Source organism: Amblyomma americanum, chromosome 5, assembly GCF_052857255.1.
Source record: "Amblyomma americanum isolate KBUSLIRL-KWMA chromosome 5, ASM5285725v1, whole genome shotgun sequence".
Classification (NCBI taxonomy): Eukaryota; Metazoa; Arthropoda; class Arachnida; order Ixodida; family Ixodidae; genus Amblyomma; species Amblyomma americanum.
In genome coordinates this window covers 29,806,057-29,831,722 of record NC_135501.1, presented here as the reverse complement: position 1 = coordinate 29,831,722, position 25,666 = coordinate 29,806,057, and the positions used below count along the sequence as shown (strand labels likewise).

General features: G+C 46.0%; 1 long non-coding RNA gene across 1 annotated transcript; it reads right to left on the bottom strand.

Annotated features, from left to right (window-relative positions):
* Positions 1-344: 344 nt before the first annotated feature.
* Positions 345-5,458, bottom strand: LOC144134617 (uncharacterized). Its single transcript, XR_013315173.1, has 2 exons — positions 5,255-5,458; positions 345-700 (listed from the first exon to the last, which is right to left on the bottom strand). It is a non-coding gene; the product is annotated as an uncharacterized LOC144134617 (long non-coding RNA).
* Between the last annotated feature and the right edge of the window lie 20,208 nt (positions 5,459-25,666).

Here is a 25,666-nt window from a genome sequence, read left to right as displayed (position 1 = left end):
GCATAGTATTCTTAGTGTGGAATAATTAGTTCGTGGAGTGACCACCTTATACTGTTCCGTGCATCCTGTGTCCCGTGTACTCAGCTTACAGAATAAACGTTCTTGTTTATAACACCCTCTTTTTTTCTACGCTATATTATTGTCTGCTCGTTTGGTGTGCCACATCAGGTACGAATGTTTAGAAGATATGTATCTGCAGAAAAACTTTGTTCGAACACTATTTAATTGACCTTACATTGCCTACACAATACTATTTTCGAAAACAAATATAATACCCGTGTTTAAGCTTTACAATTATAAATTAAGTCACGCTTTACATTACATTTCGTTCCCCGCGGTCAATGTTTTACGCGAATAAACGGCTCCTTGTGAACTGATGTATGGGCCACACCTCTTGTCCCACACAGCTCAAAGCCATTCACAAAGACAGAGCTTTCTGACAGTCTTTCAGTGCACCAAACCTACTGAACTCCAGGGGATATGCTCTGTTCATGCCCAATGTAGCGCATAGCTCTCGGCTATTTCACCTGTGCTCAGAGCAGGACTTTGTTACGCAGTACTGCGGCGTCTTTCGGCTCGCCGGCCGGTACAGGAGCAGGGTGAAGGATCCCACGGCAACGCAAAGCAGCACCACACGGAGCAGCTTGTTCTTCAGCAAATCAGCCCGCTGTGGTCGAGTGGCTGTCCTGAGGGTAGCATCCTGCGTCAATGTTGAAAAGGCAAATAAACGGCCATAGTGGCCATTGCGGTCTCCAATCCGCAATAGGCAGCGGTCGCGTATATCTTTGTTCGGTTTTCGTGTTATGGTGTTTAACGTCCAAAAGCAACTCAGGCCTTAAAGGACGCCTCAGTGGAGGGCTCTGGATGGCTTACACCACCTGGTGTTCCTGAACATGCACTGACATTGCATGCTGCATGGACCCTCAGCATTTAGCTTCTATTTAAATGCGACCGCCTCGGCGGGGATTGAACCCGTGCCTTTCGGGTCGGTAGCCGAGGAGTGGCATCGCTATGCGCACTTAGTGGTCACCTTACATGCTTGGATAGCCGAAATTCGTAGCTCGGTAGGACGAAGGGCAATGCCAGTTCTCCGCATCTACTAACTGATACTGGACGCACTTCTGATCCTTTGTAATTAGTTCATCATTACCGTCACCATCAGCTTGCCTACGCGCAGTGCAAGGCTATGGCCTCTCCTATAGCTCTCTAACCCTCTCCTGTGCCAGTTGCGATCATAATGATCATCATCAGCCTTAATACACCCACTGCAGGTCAAAGGCCTCTCTCATGTCTCTCCAATTAAGCCTGTCTGTTGCCAGCATCATCCACCCTTTGTCTGCAAACTTCTTAATCTCATCAACCCACCTAACCTTCTGCCGTCCCCTGCTACGCTTACTTTCTCTTAGAATCCTCTCCGTTACCCTTAAGGACCAGCGGTTATCTTGCCTTCGCATTACATGCCCTGCCCAAGCCCATTTCTTCCTCTTGCTTTCGACTGGGATGTCATGAGTGTGCTTGTCTTCGTCTTTTAGCGCCTGTACGCTTTTTGCGTGAACCATGTCATTAACCCGCATTTGTTCCCTCACCCACTCTGCCCGCTTCCGGTCTCTTAACGTTGCACCTATCATTTTTCTTTCCATTGCTCACTGCGTTGTCCTTAACTCAAACTGAACTCTTTGCGTTAGCCTCCCTCGTTCCGCCCCGTAGGTGAGCTGCGACCATTGTATCCGCGCAAACTTCTTAATCACATTGCGCCCACCTAACTTTCTGCCTTCCCCTGCTATGTTTCCCTTCTCTTGGATCCATCCATTCCGTTATCCTTGCGGACCATCGGCTATCTTACCTTCGCATTCTAGGCCCTGACCAAGCCCGTTTCTTCCTGTTGACTTCGTATAGCATGTCATTCACCTGCGTTTGTTCTCTGACCCACTCTTAGCTCTTTGTATCTCTTAACGTTACACGCATCGTTTGCCCTTTCATAGCTCCCTGCGTGGTCGCAATTCAAGTTGAACTCTTCTCGTTACCCTCCACATTTCTGCCCCATAGGTGAGTGCAGGTAACATACAATTGTTAAATGGATTTCTGTTAAGGGACACTGGTAAACCACCATTCATGATCTGAGAGAGCCTTCCAAATGTGCTTCACACAATTCCCCTTCCTCTAGTTATTTCGCTCTCGTGATTCAGACCTGCGGTCACCACCTGCCCTAAGTAGACGTATTCGCTTCGCACTTACAGGACCTTGCTACCAATTGTAAACTGCTTTTCTATTCCGAGACTTTTGAAAATTACTTTGGTTTTCTGCATCACAATTATTAGACCAGTCATTTTTCTCCTCCTAACTCATTCATAATGCTTTCCAGTTATCTCTTGAGTGACTTAGCAAGGCAATGTCATCATCTAATTGCCGATTACTAAGCTATTCAGCATTAACTCCTGTCCCCTACTTTTCCATACCCAGACGTCCGAACACCTCCTGCAAACAGGCGGTGAATAGCATTGGCGAGATCGTCTCTCCCTGTTTGACACTCTACCTTATTTGCGGACTTTACGGAGGAATATGGTAGCTGTGCAGCCGTTACAGATATCCTCCAGCTTGTTTACATGCAGCTCTTTTACGCCCTCATTCTGCAATGCCTGCATGCCGGCTGACGTTTCGACTGAGCCAAATGCTTTCTCGTAACCTATGAGGGGCATATATAGTCTATATTGCGTAGAGGAAGAACATCCGCTTCGCGTGCATGAGGACCGGGCTTCGAATCCCGGTGCAGCGCGATTCTCAACCGGATTGAAAATAGACCTCCTCGTGTCAGTGGAGTTGCATAATTAGGCCTGATGTGCGGCCTGATCTCGGTGGCCAGAATCGATAACGCACTCATTCACCAGAATGGAATTTAGCTACCCGGGTTTAGTACGTGGCTTTCTATATGACTATGCAAAATTAACTCTCATGCTTCAGTCCCATGCGGCTGCGGAGCAACTGACCAAGGCGGCGGCCAGACCTGTGACGCAGCTGAGGGTGCTAAGAATCATTGGTTCCAGACACGCCGCCATTGGAAGCATCCTGGCAACGTTTAAAGCTAGAACATTATCCAGTGCCGCTAGTTTAGCAGTGCCGTTAGAGGAACTACAGGGTATTAAATGAGACATTGTGTGCTGCCGCGATGGCTGAGTGGTTCAACCAAAGTACTTCTTCAGAAAGTTATTAGTAGACCTCGGCGACAGAAATAATTACCCTATCATGAATGCCTTCCTCCGCAAACGAGATAACTGGGCGTGGAAGAGACCCAACAGGACAGGACACAACAGGGCGCCTGTCCTGTTGTGTGTTTGTGCCTCTCTTGTCCTTGTTCCTTTCGCGCTGTCCTGACATGATCTACAGCTAGGAACCAACTAGTTGAAACCAAAGTACTTCTTTAGGAAGTTATTAGTAGACCTCGGCGACAGAAATAATTAATCTATCATGAATGCCTTCTTCCGCAAACGAGATAACTGGACGTGGAAGAGACCCATTGATGAGACTAACAACTAAGTAGACATCGTATTGTGCCTTCAGCCTGGCATCATGCAAGATGTGCAGGTCTTTGGAAAGGTGCGCTGTAGCGAGCACAGGATGGTAAAGTGTCGAATAAGCCCAGACTTGAAAAAGAAACTAGAAAGAAAACTAGACGAAAAACTAAAACTAGAAGAAAAAGAAAAGCCCATTAACCAGTTAGCAGAAAGAGGTCAAGTTGAGAAATTAGGATATCGCTTCAGAACAGATACTCGGCTTTAACAGAGGATGACGACATTAATGTTCACGCTATGAATGATAATCTCACAGCTATCATTATGGAGCGCGCAGCAAAGGTAGGCCAAAGTATGAAAGCATCAAGCCCCATAGTAAGAATAGAGCTGGCATAGCTATGGAATTCAATTAATAAGCGCAAGGCAAGAGACGTAAGGAAGTTTAATTTGGACTGAGTAGAGCATGGTATAACGAAGGGAGGTAGCCTAAAGTCCTACAAGCCATTAAGGAAACTGCATAAGCGAAAATAAGATGTATACGTTAAAAGACAAGGACAGCAATGTCATAGCGCTGGGTGTGTCACTCTTTCTGAGGCCCCGTCTTTTATGCTACGCTTTTATCCTTGCAATATGAACCAACAAGCCCCAGCGTCTACCCTTCTGAATTTCATTACCAATGTGGATAAGATAGTCAAAGTGGCCGAAGAGTTCTACACAAATCTATACAGTAGCCAATGTAATCAGGACGTAGATGAGATAGGCAGTATAACACAGCAAAGAAAGACGAAGTAAAGTAAGCCATGGGGAGCAATGCAAAGATGGAAAGCAGCTAGTGAGGATCAGGTAACTGCAGATGCGTTTTAGGAGAGAGAGGAAATCGTTCTAGAAAACCTAGCGACCCTGAATACTCACTGCCTTATAACATCAAGCGTACGAGAAGCTTGGAAGAACGCTATTATTATATTGATTAATAAGAAAGGAGACGTCAAGAACTTGAAAAATTAGACCCATCTGTTCACTGTTTGTTGCCTACAAGGTTTTTACTAAGCTAACCGCTAATAGAGCCACGGCAACCATAGACTTCAATCAACGAAATGATGAGGCACGCATTTGTAAAAGGCACTCGACAATGGACCACATTCACGCTATTAGTCAGGTGATACAGCAATGGGCAAAATATAACCAACAGCTATAATCTGTTAATTACTGCCAAGCACCTAGCTGTTATAGGTAAAATGTTTTTAGTAGATTTTTCCTAAAATATTGAAGCGAATTCTCTGTATATTTCAGTGATAGGAGAACCACACATTTCGGCTTCCCTAGGAAGAAAACGACCGTAACCGGAAGTGAGTTGTCTTGGAATAGACTTCCGCTTAGATGGAATGAGGTGGGCATGCCTGAAACCTGCTTTGCTATAAGTTCAGTCAACTCGGGGAAGGTGCTGTGGCGGTTACGTGGAATAAAGCATATAGAGTATGAATTCGGACTTTTGTACCAATATACAAAAGGCCTGTTACAGTGTAATAATGCGCTCCAGGTGGATTTACTGGTGCGGTAGACCCTTCGCAAAAACAAGCCTTGACCAAGACGCAAGCTGAGTCTCGTCTTCTGCACGTGGGAAAAGGTGTGAATGTAGGAGTCTCCCTGTTCCTGGCACAGCCTAATGATGCCAAGCATCGCGTCTCGAAAAGCAGGGCCTAGAGCACATTTCCATCACCACACATCTCGTGGCCAACCCTCAAACTCACCGTCACAGAGATGGCATCAGCGGGGGCATCAAGCAGCAGGTTGTTCAGTGCCTTAATGGACTCTCTTAAGTTCCGCTGGCTTGACGTCTTTGATGCCATGCTTGAGGTCTTTGACGCCAAGCTTGAGGTTTTTGACGCCAAGCTTGACGTCTTTGACGCCAAGCTTGAGGTTCTTGAAGCCAAGGAGCGTCCCGATGTCGCAACGACGTTATCGGCCTGGGACGTCTCCATCGTCGCCCTAGTAGCGGAGGCAGAGGTCTCTGGGAGCGGAGGTTGGAGAGCTTCCTCGGTCGCCTGCGAGGTAGAGAAAACCGTTTGGCAGCGGATGAGTTGGAGCGATGGAGCCCTTCACGTCTAAACTGGACCCTACCAGACATGTGTATGCAGTTCTGGGCAACCACCGTGGCAACTTACGGGGCCCAGTCGTTAAAGGAGAACATATCACCTATTTATTCGGTGAGGTAAGTGTCGAAACGGCTCCTAGCTCCACTGGTGCAAACCGGGACCACTGCAGCTTTCTTCGCGCTAGGGCTGGGCTCACACAGTTTATCAAAGAAATATGCCGACGCTTACCGAGCCCTTAATGCAATTGTGTATATTTATTGCATTGGAGCTCTATAGTAGTTATACGCTAGGCTTTGCGGCCACACACGCCAGAATACATGGCCCCCTTGCAATGTCCGGGTACGAGAACAAATATTTGTGAGATTTTGGAAACAGCGAACATCGGTCACACCTGAAAAATTGCCTTTTTTGCCACCGCCTCGGCTCTGTAAAAGGGCAAAAGTAAGCAATCAACAAAAATATCGGAAGCTAAAATTATGACCGCTATATGCTGAGCGCTCAGCATGAACAAGGGTACTACAGAGAGTTGAACTTCTATTGGCGATAAGAAGTGGCTTGGAGTCTGCGTCAAAAACAACGATAAAATTTTCGAGCAAAATTAAAACAACTCATCGGCCTCCCACAAGTGTTTGAGTGCTTTATATTGCATATAAAATTATAGTGGACAAACAAAGGCAGGAAAAAGCATGTGCGACAAATTCAATATGCTTTGAATGCGGCAGTAAAAAAAAGCGCAGGCGTTCTAGAGCAGCCGCATTACCGTCTGTACAATTGTGAATAGCGTTATATATATATATATATATATATATATATATATATATATATATATATATATATATATATATATATATATATATATATATATATTGCCGCCGCAGCAAGTCTGAATGAAGTACTACCCTCCGCAACCTTACCTTCAAGTTCATCTGAAGTGCGATTTTCCCGCCAAAAGTCCGGTTTGAACTGCTTTAGTTACCGTTATGCGGTATGCACGAGTGATCACGTTCTAGACTATCCGAGTACCTTCCATTGGAATATCATATGGGATTAAACTAATAGGACGCACTAATCCACTATAATCCATTTTCTGGGATTTGTCTGCTTCCAAAATTCTTGTTCTCGTACCTTCAACTTTGGCGGAGCCCTATGATTAGTCAAAGGTGGTCACGTGGTGTTGAGGAATCAATTGATCAGTCAATATTTATTCACCATTCTTCCGCGTATATTGAACGGAATGCCAGGACAAGAACAAAAACCATGACGTGGCTCTTGCTCCTTTGGCAGCGTGAAGTTCTGTACACATGCTAAAAATACAGAGGGTTGGATATTTTAAGATGCAAATGCAATAAGCAGAGAGAAGCAAGAGAAAATACGTGCATGCATTAACATCTCACACATTCTCAAGTGTTTAAAATCGACAGAGCAGAAGCAGAGAAAAAAATTCAGATCTCTGTTCTAACATTAACCTTCTCTTTTAATACGTATAGGCATACGCAATACTGCTAAACGCAGATATTCCATACAACGTCGTTGTGCTGCAAAAAAAAAAAGAAAAAAGTTTACGCTACAGGTTACACATTTCATAGACGGAGACCTCGATCGTGATTAAATATTCTTTCCTTTGATTTTTAGACTTAGTGTGCAGGTCTATATGCAGTTTTTCAATATTGAGCAGGCATGGTACATAATATTGCAGCCTGTTAAAGCAGTTATCGGGCCGGTGAAATGGCAAATCCCATATTCATTTTCCTTTTATGCTATACGGTAGTTAATTGTAATGATTTCCTGTAGTTGAACATTCTAAGAGACAACTCATTTTTGTTTGGTTTAGTTTGTGAGTGTTTAACATCCGAAAGCGACTCCGGCTATGAGGTATGCCGTAGTAAAGGGCTCCGGAAATTTCGACCGCCTGGGGTTCTTTAACGTGCACTGACATCGCACAGTACACGGGCCTCTAGAATTTCGCCTCCATCGAAATTTAACCGCCGCGGCCGGAATCGAACCCTCGTCTTTCGGGCCAGCAGCCGAGCGCCATAACCACTCAGCCACCGCGACGGCACTCATTTTTGTGTTTTAAGCTGCTAGTTGGTCACATTGAGTTTTATGGTGCAAAATCAACTAGGGCTACGATTGGCGAAACAAAGGCTTAGTATGTTGCTTTAAAGGCGATACCTATAGTTTGTTTCAAATAGTGGCTTGATCAGATGTATTCATTCTAAACTAATGTAAAATATTTTTTCTTGGCCCAATTTTTGTATATGAAATTAAAATGTAGGTTATTGTGAGTTCACTACAACACAATTCGCAGAAAGGTTTATTTTCCTTTCTTATTAAGAAGTTTTCTGTAAGGTGTGCGTCTCCAAAGCGTAGACAGCATAAAACTATAAAACAGTCTTGATGTCGACACGATTTCTATGGTCCTGAAACACTGAAATGGTGTTTACAGAATGCACTTTGTTTCCCTGATCTCCCCATGCAGCTTGCCACTTATTTCTCACTTTAGAGCATGTTAAATTCAAGTAATCCATGTGAAGTGTGTTCACTTATTTTATTAGACGAAATCGTGCCTGTGCAGCACACCCATCTGTTTTTTCATTGTCCACAATTCTGACATGGCTAGGGAACCAGCAGAAATTAACTTACGCTTTTGTGCTGTGATTTCACTTATATTATGTATACTGTTTCCTATTAAGTGTTCAGCAGCATTCTAGCCTTTAGGCCCTGGATTTTTCATTTCTACGGCAGATTTTTCAGCTACTTTTTAATGTTCATATTAGTCAAATAACATCCCCAATTATAAAACTCGTAGTGGAAGCAGTTACCGGGTTAGCGATATGGCGTCAGAATCGGATATCCGGACTCAAGGGTTGTAAAATGAAATTTTTGGATGCTTTATTCCCAGGGTTTCACGAAGCGCTAAGAAACCGCAATTTCTTTAGTAGAGAGAATGAAGCACTTTGAAACAGTTCCTATACATTGAAAGGCACAAGTTGAATTCCTCACACTGCATGCGAGATTTTCCCGCACAGTGCTCCATTTTGCATGGCTGCATGCTCCCTTGAATCGTCATGAATGGGCCAAAATCCGATCTGATCCGACCTGACATCTTGGACAGGCCTATTTTTTGTGGACCTAGCCTGCTTTGCAGGCTGCAGATGGGACGCTGAGGGCCTTCCTTTCTTCGCTGTCGAAGGTTTGCTCTCAGCTGCCGAAAGCAGCTCAGTGACGTTCAAGGTGAAGCCGAGTAAGTCAACCTGTTTGTTCACGCAATAAGCTGCCTGTCTGCTTCTTTCCTGTTTTCAATCCCGGCGTTCACTACGACGAAATTCATCAAGAGGAATATAATCCTGAGGGTTCAATTTCTTGTCCGGATTGTTGTACGGTGCCGCGCCACAAGAAAATCTGTTTGTCGACGCCACCCATGCTGTGGTTGTACGCACCGACTACAGCTGTTCGTCAGATGTCCGAAAAACCTCTCTGTTTTTCTCCATCGCCTAGCAGTGTCTTCATCCTTTACAGGAAGAAAGCTGGATGCCAAGGCCACGGACCTGTTATCCAGCCACTTTGCCACGGCCATCTTTCCGTCTCCATTAACAAGGCAATCTAATGAGCCACGCCCCTTTTCATTGAGATCATTTTCGCTCCTCAAGGGACACCTCTCGCATCTGTTAGACCGTATTGTTCCCGCAGCAAATATTTTCCTCTTCGGCATTTCACATGGCAGAAGCAAACAAGTAAAATAATTGTAAAAAATAACTTGTGTCCCACACCAAATGGAATGCCCTGAGCCATAGTCATAAATATTGCAACTGTGAAGCCAAAGTTACACTTTGGGTTGTCGGATAGGTACTTATTGATCCTTGGTATGGCAGGAAGTCATATATAAGGTCAGATTCGCCACAAACCATAAATACTTTCGCGCCCCACTGGTGTGGCTTTCCTTTTATGTACTGCTTGACGTCCGGGCGGCCCCTGAAAGGCATTACCTGCTCGTCAATGCAAAGCCGTTCTTCCGGAACGAGCTCATTGCGCCGTTTGCAAAAAACGCCCAGCTGTGGCCTCACCTCCGAAAGGCGCTCTGCCTTGTTGGGATTATTAGCGTCAAAAATGTGCAGGCTGCTAGGCACCTTTCGAAGCGGTTGCGTGACAGGGTGACTTACCCTACAAGACCAGATCTCATGCTAAGCTCAACCTAAGACTGCGGAACACAGCCACTGTGACTTGAAGAGTCAGGAGGCGCCTTCTCTTCTTCATCGTTTTTGACTGGGCTTCCTTCTTGAAGCACCGCCAGAAACACACTTTTTCGGAACATATCTTCTCAAATAGTGATATGGCGATAGCAATTCACCGTCCAATTCGGGAACATCATGAACGTCCCCTTGACATTTTACCTCCGGTTGCGGAAATGTCTTTTGTTTACCAAGCACTGGCCATTCCGCGACCGCAATCGTCATCAGAGCGCTCTCTCTAATCGCTCGTTGGCGCTAGATCAGTCGCATGAAGTTCGCAAGCCTCGTCGTCGTCCTCACAATCGCCCTCCCTCTACATTCGACACATTTTCATTATCGAGCTCCTAAAACAGCGTATCTATAGCGGCTTGCAGCCTTCAGGACTGATTTTCATGGCAGGAGTAAAACAACACCGTCGGGATGGACGAATCTGCGAGAATACAGAAACAGCAAACCGCCAAGACCTGACGGCGTCAAAATCGCACATAGAGAAAAAAGAGCGCTACGAAAACGCAATGCCCTCTATTAATTCAGTTCAAGGACTCATGCACTTAGCTAGCGTTAAAAACTATGTATAAAAATCGCAACGCCTGTATTCGAATAATTATTTACTTACAATATTTGAAAGTGCGAGCTTACCTGCCTCGTCGCCTGCCATGTTTTTGCCGGAGAATCTTCTTTGTGGCTGTCAGCGTGAAACCATGGCGCGAGCACTCATGTCAACGGCAGTAGGCATCTCTAGAGACCATCTCGGGAAAATATGGGCGGTTTTGGTTTCGTTTTCGAAGCCCCGAGGCGAATAGTTTTCTCGTGGCTTTCATCCCGAAAGGGCTAGAGAGCTGTGCTTTGAGCGCACACAAGGAATCGGTGTAAATGATGTTTTTGTGATGTTCTGTCTTACCCTTTGCTCTACAGCCACAGAGATGTCATACAACTCGGCAGTGCCATTTTTTTCCTTTCTGACTTGAAATACTGCACTTTTAAATTGTTTGTTTGCCATCTTGCAGAAAAAAAAGTACAGATGGGAGGACTGTAGAAAAAAAAAAAACCTGTCGTTGTACAGCTTGACGAGTCTACAATCCCTTCTTTTGACACTTACAGCATGCATGTCTGCTTTTGAGCCATCAGTGTAAAATTCAGTGCAGGTGTCATATTTTGCTCTCAGTGCGAATAATTCTTGAAGTATGTGCTCGTGTGGTGCTTGCTTTTTGTGTAAATGTGTCATTGTGAGGTCACTCACAGCGCAGAGGCTGTACCAAGGCGGTAAATAGTCCTGTCTTGCTGCAGATGCGACGTAGAGCATCTGGTACGCCTAAGTCTTCGTATTTGTCTTCAGAGCGCAGTACTAATGGCCTGATAAAATGTGGTTTGTTGTTGAGTAATCTTTTAAATGGGAACTTGGTCACAATCGGGTTGCCGAGATGTTTCGCGGCGGAACGATTTTTTAAGACGCGTGTGCATGCCATTGCGATTCTTCGATTCTCTAGAGCGGGCTCATCAGTGTCAGTGTAAAGTTGTGTTGTGTTGTGTTGAGTTTAATGACACATTATCAACTCAGGCCATCATGTGCCAAGTACAAGGTATAGAAAATGTTTCTGCAGAATTTTATAAAAGAGTTAAAATTGATTTATGGTGCAGTAATCAATCGGTGGTGTGGAAAGCCTAAAACATTAGTTTTACTGTCTCGTGATTTAAAATCTTTAAAGAAAGTCGGGTAACCTCTGCTACGATCCTTTCCTGCGCAAGGATGCCGAGGCTCACAACCAATCGAATAAAGACCTCAGCCTTCTACTGAGGATTGAGCAATTTGGAGAAATGTGGAAGTCTTATCATTTCGTTCTCGTTTACTCGTACTACTAAACTTTCTACGTAGGCATCCGTTTTTGAACCATCAGTATATAAGTCCGTGAAACGATTGTATTTTTCCTCGACTGCAAGAAATTCTTGTTCTATATGTTGTTGTGGAGTTTGCATTTTGTGCACGTTGTGAAAGTGAAATCGCATACTGCAGGAAAATTGTACCACGGAGGCAGTGGATATCGTCTTTGTGCAATTCACGGTCATGTGATCAGTACGCAGAGATTCCGTGGCACATTTCTTCGAAACAAAAGAGCAGTGGCCTGGTAGTTTGCGGTTTGTTGTTAAAGAGTGTTCTATATGGGCACTTTGTAACTATTTGGTGACATACATGTTTCGGTAGGGAAAGGATTTTTAGAACATACAAGCACGTGAGCGTGCTTCTTCTGTCTCTAAGTGGTGGTTCATTGGCTTCTACATAGAGACGGTTTATAGGTGATGTCCTGTATGCACGCGTGGAAAGACGCTAACCTAAATTGTGTACTCGGTCCATTCGTTTCAGATAAGACGGCCTTGCTGAACCATATACTATGCAACCATTGTATAAATAGGGTCGGAGCACAGAGAGATAAATTTGTAGAAGGTTTGCCCTGTCAGAACCTCAGTGTTTGTGGGAAAGGACTTTGAGTATGGTCAGTTATGGGGAAGTTTTCTTCTTTAACGCGTTTATATGATCGGGGATCGAAAGTGAATTTTCTATCAAATGCTATGCCTAGAAATTTGTCATTTTTTACGGGTAGCTCGGTTTCTTTGAAGTGTAGGGTCTGATCTATCTGTACGCCTCGTTTGAGAAAAGGATGGCCAGTTTTTTGTGGGAATAAAAACGGAAACCATATCGAAAAAAAATCTGGACAAAAGCTACTCCCCACTCACAGCTCCCCTTCTGGGCGCCTCTGGTAAACAGATAAATATAGAACAGGCAAGTGTTTTGGGTGAATACTTTTATGCAGATGAAAGCTCATCACACTCTACAGAATCATTCGTAAAATAAAATACAGCTAATTAACAAAGACTGCCGAGAAGTGACAGCGCAAAAGGAATTTATAATAATTTAATCAGATTAAATACATTATCAAATGCTATCCCGTCTCTCTGAACATAACGCAGAGGCGCATTTAGCATTCTTTAACAAACTCCAGGCATTGGGAAAAACTCCCGAAGCCTGAAAAAAGCTAATATGTTACCTTGTATTAAACCCGGCCAGCCACCAACCTCTCCTAGTAATTAGAGACCAATTGTCCTTACCAGTTGCCTCGCCAAATCCTTTGAAAGTGTCCTGAACATAAGATTTAACTATTGCCTTTCAATCCTGTCAGCCTCTTGATAGCAAGCAGTGCGGTTTTAAATAGTAATGCTCCACTCCAGACCACCTAGTTCATCTTGAAAACGCTCTCCGAGAGGCTTTTCTTCACAAACAACACTGTCTTGCTGTATTTTTCTATTTAGAGACAGCATATGACACACTCTGAAGGTTCGTGATCCTTAAGAACTTAGCTGAGCTTGGAATCCGCGGAAGAACGTTTAACGGCCTAAAATACTGCTTATCTAAACGTTGAATTCGCCACGAAATATATTCGCTGTTCGGTCACGGTGCGAGCCACCCACCATGGAGCCCAAAAAGGGGACGGAACATCAATTTGCAACCAAGCCTTGCCCGTACCAGCTGTACACACTAACACAATACTATGACGAAACGCGGGGTAGTCTGAAACGCAAGGTTAACCCCAGGAAAAAACAAGGGAGGGAGGCAGAGAAAGGAAAGTTTTAAGAAAGAAGATGGGGAAGTGAAATGTGAAGGAGAGGACAGGAAAAGGCGCCTGCTGATTTCCTCCGGTCGGGTCAGGGAGGAGGTGCCGTCTACTGGAAGCTGGGGCCAAAGTGGTGTGTTGCCTCCGCCGACGGGCCTTAAAGGTCCAAACGCTCGACATTGGCTCGGCCACTAGGTCCCCCTTTTCCCCAGACACGGCTGAGCCACGCACGGCTAAACGCGTTGTGCTCGGGTTCGTGGTTACGCACTGCTCACCATCATCCACATGCGGGGAAGTCCATGCGTAAGATCAGAAACGCGTGGTGTCGCAACTCACCAACAGTGTGTTGTCGCAACTCGCCAACACCTTTAGAGAGTTAGGCAAGCATAGCGTAATGGACGTTGTCTGACCCTGGTGCTGTGATTTTGCCTTACGGTAATACTCCATTGAATTTCTGCACTGTGATCAGCTGGTTGCAATCCTCATGCATGCCTGTTTCAAAGGGAATTTTTGTCTCTGCTATTGCTTTCTTTTGTTTTAGAATGTGTTTTTGCAGTTCGACGGACTTGACACTTCAGCAAAATTCACGCCCAAAATATTGGCCTGTTCTTCTACCGATGTCAGTGTACCGGGTTTTATCAACAATGGAACTGTTTTGTGGAAAACTAGTATTTCTCGCACAGTTTCGAACACGGATGCAGATGTGAAAGCAGTATTGTCACCAGTCAATTTGCGAACATGTTCCTAAATTTGCTTTGAGGGCATGGAGCTGTTTACAGAGGACACATATATCTGCCAGGAAGTTGGCGCTGCAATCCTACAAACGTACTGCGCTCTGTCCTCAACCCTTTCAAAAATAAGTAAATTCTCTCCAGTGGGATAACGACGGAGGAGGCCCAGGTTTTCTTTTGCTATTTTTTTTTCAATGTGCTTTTTTTGTGTCCGCCATACTTTCTGGGTCTTTTGTTCGAGTCCTGTTTGTTTGAAAGCTAGTTTTGCGCCTGATATTTTGTATGTAGTATACGTTTCAATAATGTGGTCTGTGCTGCGCTCTTCAGAAAATTCATTTTCCAAACTAGCATTTCTTCTAAACTGTGTCCATTCGGCGGAGTAAACTTTTCAGCGTCGTGGTCTAGTGGGGATGACAGGAGTAGACGATGATAGCCTGATCACAACAGGTAGGTGATCACTTCCCGGAGGATTATTTAAAACATCCATATTAAAATCATTAAAAAGAGACGTGAGGTGAAAGCTAGATCGAAAAAGCTTAATTTTACTGAGCTTGTGCAACAATATGTGGTGTTTTCCTTATTTATTAGGAATTCATTATTTTCGAGGATAAAGTCTACAATTATTATTGCCCCTAGAGTCACAGTGTTCACTTCACCAAAAAGGTGAGTGAGCATTAAATTCGCCAACTACAAGATATGGCTCTGGCAATTCATCGATTAGTTATTCTAGGTCATTTACTGCTGATGCGAGATGTGGATGAAGGTACACATAACATATCGTTATTGTTTTGTAGCTGACGTATGGTTCCATTGAACTAAAAAGTCATGTTTGTATACTTTAGGTGGGAATGGAAAGGATTTACTTCTTTACTTCGCCGATTATCAGGACTGTCCTTTTTTGCTCAAGAGAGCTCGTCCCCCATTGCAAAAGAGACGGACTGGGAGTTGCATTCATCACATCATTAGAGGTGCTGGACAACCACGGAGAAGACGTGAGTGTGTGGGTTTCAGGCCTCCCCCGACAGGGGGAAGTTCTGCGGGACCGACAAGACAAGTATGCTATATCTGCTGTCAGCAAGGCCATCGGTCAGATGTCTGCCCGACTCCCGAGGCCAAGGCTTGCAAGGAGTGCGGCGAACAAAATCCGACGGAGCAGCACCAGTGCAGCCCCAGGTGCCTGATCTGCGGGGGCGACCACGTGGCAGGCACCCGGGACTGTAAGCAGCGCCTCAGAACGGCAGAGGAGCTTCGAGGAAGACCAACCCAGAAAGGCCTGCGACGCAGTCGGAGCCGGAGTCGAGCACGGAGGCCACGTTGGTTCGGGGACGAAGAGTCGGATCAGGGCCAGGGCGGCAACGGCAGCGGACACAAATCACAGAGCCGGAGCCGTAACCGGGGCAGCAGCCAGAGTCGAGGCACCATCAGAGATGAATCCTACGCTGCCTTGGCGAAGCAGACCGGCGGCCCGGGCCAGCGGCAGGGGCAGCAGCAACAACCGCAGAAGTAGAGCAGCGGAGTCAAGGTGAGCTGGGGAGCGGGCCCTCCCAAATCGCTAGTTCCGCACTCGAGGCAAAACAACAAAAATCACAACAACATGCAGGATAACTGTGATAGAATCATAGAAGAAAACGAAGCGTTAAAACGAGAGTTAGAACTCGGCCGTGAGGAGACACGCCAGCTTAGGAAAAGAATTGACGACATAATCAGGGAGCTGCAATGGCAAAGGCAGGCAGGGTGTTCGCCCGTCAGGACGCCGCCGCCGCCGGCCGAGCAGCCCGCACAACAGCAACATTCAGAAGAGCAGAGCTTTAAAGATGAAGTACGCAACTTCATGGCAGCCATACAAATTCAAATGCAGCAGATGCAGCAGAAGGCAGCACTGCAAGATCAGAGCTTCAGAAACTACGTAAAGAGCCAAAACACCCAGAAAACCATTAATGATGAGAGAGATAGGCTATATAACGAAAGATTTGGACAAGAAACCCAAGGGACAAACGCTAGTAGCTCAGCAACATTGCAGGACAAAACCAATTAGAGATTTGGCAATGGAACTGCAGGGGCTTCAGGCGCAAGCAAGGACTCCTGCAGCAGTTCATTTACACCAAAAACATACCACCAGATATAATCATGCTTCAAGAAACTAATTGCACACCCACGCTGCTGGGGTATAAGTGCCAAGAGAGCGGACGAACCGGAGCCCTCGTAAGCAACAAAATTGTAGCCATAGCCTACGACGTGATCGAGGATACACAGATTGAACACGTAATAACAGAAGTTATACCTAAAAAGAAAAGAGAAGCTTGGAGTACCCTCATAGTAAACGTATATAGTCCCCCAAGGCAGAAGAAAGCCGACTTTATAAAGCTCTTCGCAGGGGCGAGCAGGCTTGCCGGGCAGAACACCTTAATTATACAGGGAGACTTTAACGCTAAGAGCCCATGCTGGGGCTACGCCAAAGACGAAAAGAAGGGTCGTAATATCTGCGTAGCTGCAGAAAGCATCAGATGCGAGCTCCTCACAGACGAAAATCCACCAACTAGGAAGGGTAACAGCATCAGCCTAGACACGCGTGCCGACCTAACCTATGTCAAAGGAGCAAAACAAGCGGAATGGGAGAATCTGCTAGAAAACCTTGGCAGCGACCATCACATTATAAGAATAAGCACCGCAGCAGATAACGACAAGAGAAAAATTGGCACGGCCCGCCTCACGGATTGGGACTCCTTTAGGCACCACTGCCGGCAACTAGAGGGCAACATCACCTTGATAGGAAAGTGGTGCCAACAACTTAAACAAATACAGGAAATGTATACCAAGGAGGTAGACCGTAGAGAAGAAGCACCAGAGGTGGACAAGCGGCTACTTAGGCTATGGAAGGCAAGACGCGGTCTTACTAAGAGGTGGAAGAAACAAAAATTTAATAGGAAGCTAAAGAAGAAGATAGCCGAGGTAACATCCCAAGAAGAAGAGTACGCAACACGCTTAGCCAGGCAAGGGTGGCAACAGTTCAGCACTTCACTGAATGGAACACTCAGCACGGCTAAAACGTGGCGGATTCTAAAGGCTCTAATGGATCCTACCAAGACTAAAGCCGAGAGCGGAAAAGCCATGCAGAGACTAGTGCACCAGTATCAAGGAACAGACGAGCAGCTCCTCGATGTAGTCAGAACCAAATGCGACGGCACAGATGGGCCCAAGGGCTACGAAGGAAACTACCTTGGAGAAGAAAATCCAGATATGGACAAGCCCATCACCAAAGAGGAAGTCACCGCGGCAATGAGAGCCATTACGAAAAACACAGCGGCAGGAGCAGATAGAATTACAAAATCTCTCATAAGAAATTTAAGCGGTGAAGCGGTGGACCAGTTGACGGCCTACCTAGACTATGGGAAGAAGGAAAGATGCCAGCTGAGTGGAAGCATGCCGTAGTAGTCATGATCCCCAAACCAAGCAAAAAGTTGCAGATCGAGAACCTCAGACCAATCTCCCTCCCAATCTTGCTGGAAAACTAGACAAATCTTGCCTGGGAAAACTGTACGAGAGAATCGTCATGAAACGCATCCAGCAACACCTAGAAAACAAGAGGCTTCACCCGGACACCATGTTTCGCTTCAGGGTGAACCCCTCGACGCAGGACGTACTTCTGCAGCTTAAAGAATAAGTCTTGGAGACAATGCCCAAACAAGGGGAGAACGTAGTCATGGCACACGACATAAAAGGTGCCTTTGACAACGTCGGCCACGCCGCTATAATGGAGGGGCTAAACAACAACAACTGCGAAGAAGAATCCATGAATATGTCAAAGACTTCTTGTCCAACAGAACGGCCACGGTGGGAATAGGGGAGCTGAGGAGTGACGTCTTCACCACCCCAAGCAAAGGAACACCCCAGGGCTCGGTCATCTCGCCCATACTCTTTAATGTGGCGATGATCGGCCTAGCGAGAAGACTCATCAGAATCCAGGGCATCCAGCACGCGATGTACGCAGACGACATCACGGTCTCGGTGAACCATAGATCACTGGGGGAAAAGCAAGAACTGCTACAACGAGCAGCAAAATGCGTTGAAAGATACGTGAAGAAAAGAGGACTAGCCTGCTCTACAGAAAAGTCCGAACTATTGAGGGTAGGAAGACATCCCACCGACGCGCCGCTCGAAGCGAAACTAGAGGGGCAAAACATTCCGGAGAAAAATATGATCAGTGTCCTAGGGATGTGGCTGCAAGCGAGCAGAAAATGCAGCCACACACTCTGCCTGCTCCGCAAGTCGGCCGAACAGTTAGGCAGAATGATAACCAGAGTCTCCAACCGAAGACATAGAATGAAAGAAGACACGCTAAAAGTAGTAAGAAGCCTCCTAGTCAGTAGGGTTTTAGTCGCTGCCATACCACCCCATGCTCAAAAGCGAAACGGAACAGGCAGAGACAATCCTAAGGAAGGCCAACAAGACGGCACTCCACCTACCAAGAAACACATCGAATGAGAAGCTGCTACAGCTAGGAATCAGCAACACCTTTGTGGAGCTGGAAGAAGCACAGCACGAAGCACAGCTGCAACGACTCAGAAACACGGCTGCAGGAAGAGCGCTCCTGACAAGGCTGGGTCGCGACCAAAGGGGGCATCTCGATCGATCCGCCGATATACGCGACGAGATCCGTAAAACCCTGCAGGTCAATCCCATTCCGAAAAACATGAACCCAAATCTCCACGCGGCCAGGAGACAGGCGCGAGCAGATTATTTGGAGAGGTACTTATTAGAAAACACAGTCTTCACGGATGCAACCATGTATCCATGGAATAGACGCGAAAGCTACTACAAGACACCTTCGGTGGTAGTTGATGACGCAGGCAATCTAATCACCTGCGCAACTACACGTAGCGTGAGGATAGCGGAAGCGGAGGAGGTGGCTGTTGCGCTAGCAGCGGCTGAGGGCTGTCGAAAAGTCGAAGCATTGGTCATCCTAACGGACCCAAAAGAAACATGCAGAAACTATACGAAAGTTATAATCTGCAGGGCTGCCTTAGCTATCATCCGCGAAGCAGTACACCTCAGAAAAACAGCAACCCACAAATTAATCTGGATTCCGGCACACAAGGGGATAGAAGGAAACGAAAGGGCAGACAGCTTGGCTAGAGAGATCACGTACCGAGCCGAGCGGCCATACTCCCCGGGACAGCACTTCACCGTGGAGATCGGATTTTCCGAATACCTAAACTATCAAAGAGGCAGGAGAATTAGATACTCCCCGCCACATAAGGGCCTAAAACAGCAAGAAGTAGCTAGTTGACGGAGGCTGCAAACGGGAACATTCTTTAACCTACACATACTTAGCAAGATGTATCCTACACAGTATAGGAACACATGCCCGTGGTGCAGGCAACCCCGCGCTTGACTATATAACCTGGGAGTGAAAGCGAAACTACACGTTCCACCAACACAAAACCCCGAGTGCGGAGCAGTGGGAGAGCCGGCTCACCAGCTGCGAGCTCGCCGCCCAAAGGGCAATGGTGCAGCACGCAAGCGAGGCAGCGCGACTCAGTGGAGCCCTGGACTAGGGGCCCAACCCTGCTTTCAAGGTCAAGAGTCTCCAGCGATGAAGACGAAGACCGAACGCTAAACCCTACAGTCTACAGGAAGTTGATGCCAACGTAGTGTGTTCACTCCGCCAAAAGGTCTTAAATGTCTAAACTCTCGGAATCAGCTCACCCACCAAGATCCCTTCTCCTCGGACACGGCGCGTCCATGCACGGCTAAGCGTGGATGCTCAGGTCCGTGGTGACGCACTGGTTACCAACATGACTCTGCGGTGATGTCACTGAAGACACTCGGGAAACTATAGTGTCACGATTCCTCATTCCTGGATGTTGCAGATGCCCCTGCGAATATTTTAGGCTGATTTTGTACATTATAAACAGAATAATTATATATAAATGCCTAACAGAAACCAGAATAAATCACTGAAACAAATCTCATGTTGGCATCGTATGGGGCATTTGCAATTTGGCGCACAGCTTTTTGGAGCCGTAAACGTCATTTTCGGATATTTGTTTGAAATCTATTCCCCCAGGCAAGATGACAGTAATTTATATGCGGAAGGAATGAGGCATTATGCAGAGAGAAGTTTGAGTTTCGGTGGAATCCTTTGTCACAGCCTGCAAATCATTCCGCAGGCCCCCGCCAACTTTTCAGCCAAATGTTAACATGAGTGCCCAGATTAAACGTTCCCTAAACACGACCCCGAACGTTCTCACCTCTTTCCCAAGCTCAGTTAAGTAGGTTTCAAAATAGCTATCCAAATGAGAGTTTATTTGTTTATTTCATGGTAACAATAAAACGGATTTTTTATCGCTGCGTTGACGTCTAACGAATTTGCTGTGCTCAAGTGAAATCTATCTGACACGACCCTCTCAATGCCATTCTTAGATCGCGGGCTGTCCTTATATTAATAGTGGCGCAATGGTGCAGCGGTTAAGCGATGCAGCATTGCCCTGGAACGCGGCGGCTTTAGAAACAGCCACCGGTGGGGCGTGTGAGACTCAGGTTGCTCTGCCATAGGTCCGGCAAGGCACATGCGCAGAGCCGCAGTGGGCGTGGGCAATATGCTTGCAATTCGAAGGACAGTTTGCCACTTTCGGCGGTGGCCACCTGTGAAGACGTCAGGAGGTCACCTGACGTCTTTTGACCAATCATGATATTTAGTGGGGAATTTCAAATTTCGTGGTGCTCTCTGTTTGGTGAATAAGGATCACGTGACAGCGATAGCTTCATTAGGAAAAATGATCAATCAGGAATTTCTTTACGGAGAAGCCAAAAAGTTTTTGCGAGACGACAGCTAAATGGCATCGCATTAATAAAGATGATTTTCAACGCACAACGACAACTTGCCTCATATGCCGGCAGTTTTCCCACAACGGACGAGTCCCTCTTGGCCAGCACGGACGGGTACACCGAGGACACCTGACTGGACACCGGAGTGTCTTGTTTGGTCCTCACCCCTGAGTCTCTTGAGGAAGCCGAAGGCGAAGGAGCCGCAGTGGGTCCCTGCGCTGACGCCGAAGACAGGCCCAGTTCCACGGCAGTCTGCGTCTGGCCTTTGCTGTGCTTTTGACGGTGGCGTCGCTGCTTGCGGTCGCCCTCCGTGGCCGCCTTTTCAGCCACCGGCTGCACAGGATGGGACGAAGAGGACGCGTCCACAGGAGCACCGCCAGCCGTGTCCACAGCACCAGGGATTGGGCCACGCTGTTGGCTTTTCCTAATCTCCGCGGCTCCCGAACATTTCAGCTGCGTACCGCCTGTCTCATTCGCCTCCGGGGTCCACATATGAAGGCCGGCTTGGTATTTCGTGCTGTCTTCACACAGGTGGCACAGGCAGGAACTTATTGGTTTACGTTTTTTTTTTATGGCAGCTCCACCATACTTTTTGTCTTCACACAGAGAGCACAGCACTAGCGTTGCTGGCAGAGCGAACGATCGGCTTCTTCTTCTTCTGCGGCTCGAGCAGTCGGCACGCGCTTCCTTGGGTTGAATACACCTTGTTCTAGAAGGATGAGGAGAGACTTTAATGAAACTGGAGAGGTCTACCTGGCTGCCAGCCTGGCATGCTACTCCAGGTGAGGGTGACAGAAGAGAAGATTAGAGAAGAGGATGGTAAGAAAAAGTAAAAGAGAAAAGGGTGAATGGTGAAATCAAGACCACTCACTCACTCACAAACACACACACACGCACACACACCTAACTAACATTGTTCTAGAAGGTTTTTCAGTGGCAGCATGGCCAATATCCTGTGGAGTATGGATTGTTGTATGTCGAGGACAAAAACAAGAGCCGGAGCGAGTCTCTATGGCAGGCGTTGTAGCAAGAAAAATGCAGTATGCCGCTTGGGGCGCTGCTGTCGAATAATGGAGCTCACATAAATGGAAACAGAAGAAGAGGGGGAGTAAAGTGTGGCAGTGATCATAACTGGCCAATCTCCTGCTTGATTTAAACATCGCAAAAGACGCGAACGCAGAAGGGACGCACAAGACACACACAGCGCTTAAACCAAGTATCAACCACCAACTAGCCCGCACGTCCACCCTTGTAATCTCGCCCCATGACTATCTACCATTATCCCTAAGCACATCCTCATCACCAAACTTATGAGTCTGAAGATCGAATCCCTGATAAAAAAATGCAGAAAAGACAACAGGTCAAACGCAAAACTAAACAACGAAAAAATATCGCTAATAGCAGGAGGCACTGAGAAACCAATAGAAAAAACGCCGCATAGAAAACTGTAATTATAATCAGAACTATTCTTCAGTGCGAAAATGGAAAGGAAAAAACGGAAAATTGCGAAAACCGCAGGAAAGTACAGAGGAAGCCACGAAAATCCTGGAATAAGGAAATTAAGGAGGCCATCGACAAGGACGGGTGGCTTCCAGGGAACACAGAAAGGCAAAGAAGGCGCAATTATCTCTAGAGTAAAAGACCAAAAAAAGGATTCTTATCGTAAAAAGAAACTGGAAGTGCAGGCTCTCGTCTAGGCGTAAATAAAGTACGTAGTACACTCGTCGCTGGATGGCTAAAGTTCACGATGCAACTGTAAGCCTGGGCGAAGAAAACTTTGTAACTGCATAAGCTGGCTGGGTAAAAAGAATGCAAGAAAGCAGGAACTGATTCAAGATGGCCAGGGAAAATGTTCAGAGGGAGTCAAAGCTGTAAAATACAATCCATCACTTATAGCTGTCATTTAGGAGCGACGGTAGGTTAATCTCCTCTAATGAGGGAGCAACACAGGACAAGATAATAGACAGCCGCTTAGAACAGAGCAATCTTAGTTGAATAAAGGCGGAAGCAAATATTCGTAAATCCACATCCTGGGGGATAAAGAAATTTTTAATCAACCTCAATAATGAATTTCGTCCAAGAACCAAGGAAACACTGTTTTAAGCACTGGAAACAGTCAACAAATAAGCAAAATTCGCACAGCTGGCGCCATTGTGAAGGTAATTTCATTTATAATGAGGAAGGAGAGAGGACGCACATAAAATACTTGAGACCGATTATCGTAACATCTGCTATATTCAGGATGGCAATGCAGGCGGTGAAATTAAAAATGTAGGCATGGGGTGAAAGCAGTGCTACACTCGTACAACTTTAAAACGCGCTCACAAGGGGTAGGCGCGTACATGATAGCCTGTTCGTTCTTACCCAATGCATAGCAATAGCTTTGGGGGAAACAGACCTCTGTATCTAGCCTTTCAGTGTATAAGCGGTGCATACGACAATGTGAACAGGCACCTCCTGAGGAACATCCTGAAAGACGAAGGTATCGGTCGTCAGATAGCTGATTTTATGCAGGAAGTACACCGAGATAATAACTTTGAAATTGCATGGAAAGGAACTATAATTGCAAATTTCGAGGTATGCAAAAAAATAGAAGCAAGGTTGTCCTTTGTCACCGCTGTTGTCCATTCTTTGTATGAAAAATACGGAAAGAAGGCTACAAGGAAGTAATCTGCAGGTTATAATGCCTCGTACGGATCAGACGCTAAGGTCGTAAAGCAGCGCTTCCCCAGTTTCATGAGTGCGGACGATATTCTGTTAGATAGGAAGATTTGAAACTCTCGTGAATTCTTGCGGACACGAAGGAGACGCTCTAGGGATCAGCTGCAGCGCAATTATGTCAGCTGTGTTGAGTTGGGTTTTATGACACATAAGCAAATGAGGCTATCGTGCGCCAAACACGAGGTTAAAAGTCTCTTTATAGGACCATTGTTTTTCCAACCAATATCTACTTTAAAACATTTGCTCTTTTAGAAATTTAAAAAACAGTAAAAATAAACAAGACCATTTTCACCTAAGATGTGTTGAGTTTAGCCGCATAAGCACCTCAGGCTATCTATCATCCGCCAAGCTCAAGGCGTAACGGTTTCCTTCAGTGTTTAATTAAGCTGTGCCACTAATAAAAAGGGCTTAGAGAGCCTAGAAATTTGTTGTACAACCTAGTGAAGAACAAAGCAAGGAATTTTAGCCATGGTTACTAGTAGAAGCTTTAAAGAAGTTTGGGTAATCTCGGCGACTATACTTAGCTGAGGAAGGATCTTGAGGCTCCAAAAAATCAACTGAAACCTCAGCCTTCTTCTTAGGAATGAGAGAATAGCTGAAGGGTGTCACCGTATGCAGCGAGCCATAGTGTCAGAATTTATAGCTTTTCAAGGACACGTGCTTCCCTTAAAAGACTAAAACAGATGGCATGTGAACAAGTTGATAATCTGAAATCAAGGCTGGATATAAAGGAATGTGTCTTTTGTAAAATGGAGTAAAATATTTTTTCTCAGCGATTCAGGTTTTGTTCATGAGAATAACACGTGGTTTGCTGTAAGTTCGCCTCCACATTTTTCACAAATAGTTTCGTCTTTTTTTGTTACGGAAGTTTGTATTCAAGGTGTGGATGCCCAATAGGGAGAAAGCGTAAAATTACGTCTATGAAACGTTTCTGGTGACTACAGGTTTTTCATTCATGTAGTACTACTGGCTTTACTAAGAGCAGGTTGTTATTTACTTCATTGTGCCAGGCTTTTCTGCCAGTTAGCCTTAAAATTACTCTATATTAACTGTATACAGTCTCTATAGGGCATCTTCGCTTTCTTGATTTCGCGACTACGAATTTGTGCAGCACCAGCACCTCCTTGAATAGAGTGCCTCCAGCGTTGGAGATTTCAGTGGCCGCCTGTCCCTCTGCTCTTACCCTTTCTCAACTGGGTACTAGCGTGGCGCTGCCTAGCGACCACTCCGCCGAATTATTCTCTAGCAGACGCTCCTCGCAGCTCGTGGAGCAGCCGCTTGCAGTCGTGTTGCGAGCGCTTTATATCGTCTGCTAGCAGATGTATAATTAAATATGCTCGGAGTACACGCAATAGTGTTAAAAACTATCGGTAACAATATTAAACCCGATAATAATGCTAAAAATTGTTATTTTATGAGTCTTTCAAAGAATTGTCCCACAGCACTGAGTTAGCAGACAATGTTTTAGAAGTAACTTCAAAAGTTCGTTGAGCTTCTTGGGTACCCAGTTGAAAGAATGTGCATAGAAGCGGCTTTGCATATCTAATGTTTAATTTCTGCTCGGTGGACAAACATGCGCTACTGCTGCCTGCCGTGTTGTACTTCAAATGAGTGCAAAAGCTAGATGGTGTTAACTTTCACGAAATACCGGCGGACCCGGAACTGCGGCAGCGATACGTTGCAGATATTGCACGGAAGAAGTGGATGCCGAACTGCGCCTCTAATTATTCGGCGGTCTGCAGCCTTCACTTCCAAGACTGTAACATCCTACACGACACAAAGGGGAGACTACTCAAGAAAGGTGTTGCACCTAGTCTTTACTCCCGCGACCCAAGGAACTTAAAGCCAGAACAGCGCAAGACGTGGAGTGACAAAAGAAGAAAAAAAGAGCACGAGCCGTTGCCGCAAGTCTCGGATATCTTCTGAGGCGTCGCCGCACGGCTCAGCTGATTC